At 31.7% G+C, this 2,957-nt stretch overlaps 1 pseudogene; it reads left to right on the plus strand.

Annotated features, from left to right (window-relative positions):
* The first annotated feature begins 1,229 nt into the window (after positions 1-1,229).
* Positions 1,230-2,512, plus strand: LOC114397055 (annotated as a pseudogene).
* Positions 2,513-2,957: the final 445 nt, after the last annotated feature.

A 2,957-nucleotide genomic window follows, 5' to 3' on the forward strand; every position in this document is an offset into this window, starting at 1 on the left:
GATTGATTGAATTGAAATATTTTAAGACAATTATTTAAATTACTTTCTTACCTAACACGTAATTAATTTTTATTTTTCTCATTTTTTTTATATCCTAAAAATCATAATTCGTTAGATATCTAATCAACTATATATCTATATATAATGGATAATTAGTAATTTAAAATGTTATAGTTTACGATTTATGATAAAATAAACAGAATAGAGTTTTATTATAAATAGTTTCTAATATAAAACTAATAAATATTTATATATTTAAAATATTTTATAAAAATATTCCTAAACAATGTTTATCTTGCATGGCACGGATCACCACTCATGTATTGTTTAAAAACAAAATATCCTATATGTATTACTACCTCCTTCTCATATATTTTGATGTTTAAGGTTATTATACATAAATTAAGAAACATTTAATGAAATTAAAACTAAATGTTCCTAATTTATCAGAAAATATGTTTCTAATAAAACTAAATGTTCAAACTATCATTTAGATTCTGTAAAAAAAAAAATCTAATTTAGATAGCAAGTAAAAAAGACTCGAACTTTTAAAAAGGGATTTTTTGGAATTTTAAATGATATATCTAAATATAAATTTTGCAAATACTCAGTTAAAAATAATTTTAAAAACACTTAATTTTGACAAGGCAATCTCAAGATTACGAACTCAAAAAGATATGTAAAGAAGAAAAGTACACATAATTTATTTTTTTTAATCAACAAATATTAATGATTAATTTATTAGTTTTTATTAAGAAAATATCGAAATTTTCTTCCATTAATTTTTCTCTTCTTTAGTAAGAATCCAACTAACCTTATATCTCTTACACATAATTTATCTTAATTCATTAACTAACCTCTTAAGAAATATGTACAATCCCTCACATACAAATTAGGGATTTTTTTACTACATATCCAGAACTCGAGGTTACTTACAAACAATTTCTTTATATTCAAGTAATTTTTACATAAGTCTTTCAAGACTTTTATATATCCCAAAACTGTTCTTTGTTTACAAGTTCTTTTATAAGCTTTTGAGACCAAATTATTTTTTTTATTGTTAAACTTCTTAAAGAGAAGAAGGAGTGATTGCTTTTATAATAAAACCAAATATCCCAAATGATCAAAAGTCACTTTATATTTTAAGTAGAAAAATGCTAACAACATATTTTCTTCTCTGTCACAATCTTTCCTACTTAATTACTCACCATTAAGTAATATTAAGAGAAATGACTCATCTTTTTAATAAGAGAAATGACTTATCTATTTTTGAGCTCTCACATGAAAGTCTAAAAGACTCATCTTTTCGCCCCAAAATCCTCTCCAACAAAAACACCACCGGTGGCCAACTTAACATCACCTTCTCCTCCTCCTACGGTGCCACGTGGGCGTCCTCCGCCGCAACCTCGTCTCCGTGATGCTCCACTCGGCTCTATTCAGTTCCTTTTCCGAAACACGCGAGCGTGTCCTGCATAACGTTGAAAACCGACGCAGAAAAAAACAATTCTATTAAGGTGAAGGATCACGTTCAACATGCCATGTTCACCTTGCTGGTTTTCATGTGTTTCGGTGGAGAAGTTCAGAAGGAGAAAATCGAAGACATAGAACACGTTCAACGTTGTTTAATGTCGGAGCTTAGCAGATTCGGCGTACTAAACTTGTTGCCCGCAGTGGTCACTCGCGTGTTGTTGCGAAAACGGTGGCAGGAGTTGCTGGATCTTCTTCAGGCCCAAAAGGACGTGTTTACCCAATTAATAAAAACAATAAAAAATGTTGGTGATGGGGATGGAGGTGTTATTTGTTACGTGGATACTTTGTTGAAGTTGCAATTACCCGAAGAGAATCGCAAGCTTGACGAAGGTGAAGTTGTGGCGTTGTGTTCGGAGTTTCTCACTGCGGGCACGGATACAACTTGCATGGCTTTGGAGTGGGTCATGGCGAATATAGTGAAGTACACGCACGTGCAAAAGAGGGTTGTGGAGGAAATTAAAGAAGTGCTGGGTGATAGAAAAGATAAGGAAGTGAAAGAGGAAGATCTGAACAAGTTGCCGTATCTAAAAGATGTGATTTTGGAAGGTTTAAGACGTCATGACGTGACGGAGGACGTGATTTTTGGTGCCACATGCAGTGACGGAGGACGTGGTTTTGAATGATTATTTGGTGCCTAAAAATGTGACTGTGAACTTCATGGTGGCAGAGATGGGGTGGGATCCTAGGGTTTGGGAGGATCCAATGGAATTCAAGCCAGAGAGGTTTCTTAGTAGTGGTTTTGAGGCCTTTGATATTATTGGGAGTAAAAAGGTTAAGATGATGCCCTTTGGGGCTGGGAGGAGGGCTTGTCCTCCTTATAACCTCGCAATGTTCCATTTGGAGTACTTTGTAGCTAGCTAACTTGGTTTGGAATTTTGAATGGAAGGCTTCGAGTGGAGGGAACGCAGATTTGTCACGGAAACAGGAATTTACTATGGTGATGAAACATCCATTACATGCTCAAATTTATCCTAGGTTCTAGCCTAATTTTATACTCACAAAATTATATACACATTTATATTCTTTTATATATATATATATATATATATATATATATGCTTATAATAATCATAATAATAAATTAAAAAAATGAAAATTGTTAAAACGTGTGTAGACCTTTATTCTTATTTCTTCTTCAAGTCTAAAAAACTTCCTCAGTAACTAGTATATGATCAAGACGTGATAAATTACTGAGCTGTGAAAAAATCAGTGCAACAAAATTCATGGACTGCCACATCGGAAGTGCACCACTACATTGGAAGTGTATATTTGTTATTACACAAATATATTGTAATTGTAATTGTGATTTTTATAATTACGTTTGGAAAGTATCTTAATTAAATTAGTTATATTTTTTTATCAATATTTTGCACAGATTATTTTATAGTTAATTAAAGTACAAACATGTATATATGTGTGTATATTTA

Source organism: Glycine soja, chromosome 18, assembly GCF_004193775.1.
Source record: "Glycine soja cultivar W05 chromosome 18, ASM419377v2, whole genome shotgun sequence".
In the NCBI taxonomy this organism is placed as follows: domain Eukaryota; kingdom Viridiplantae; phylum Streptophyta; class Magnoliopsida; order Fabales; family Fabaceae; genus Glycine; species Glycine soja.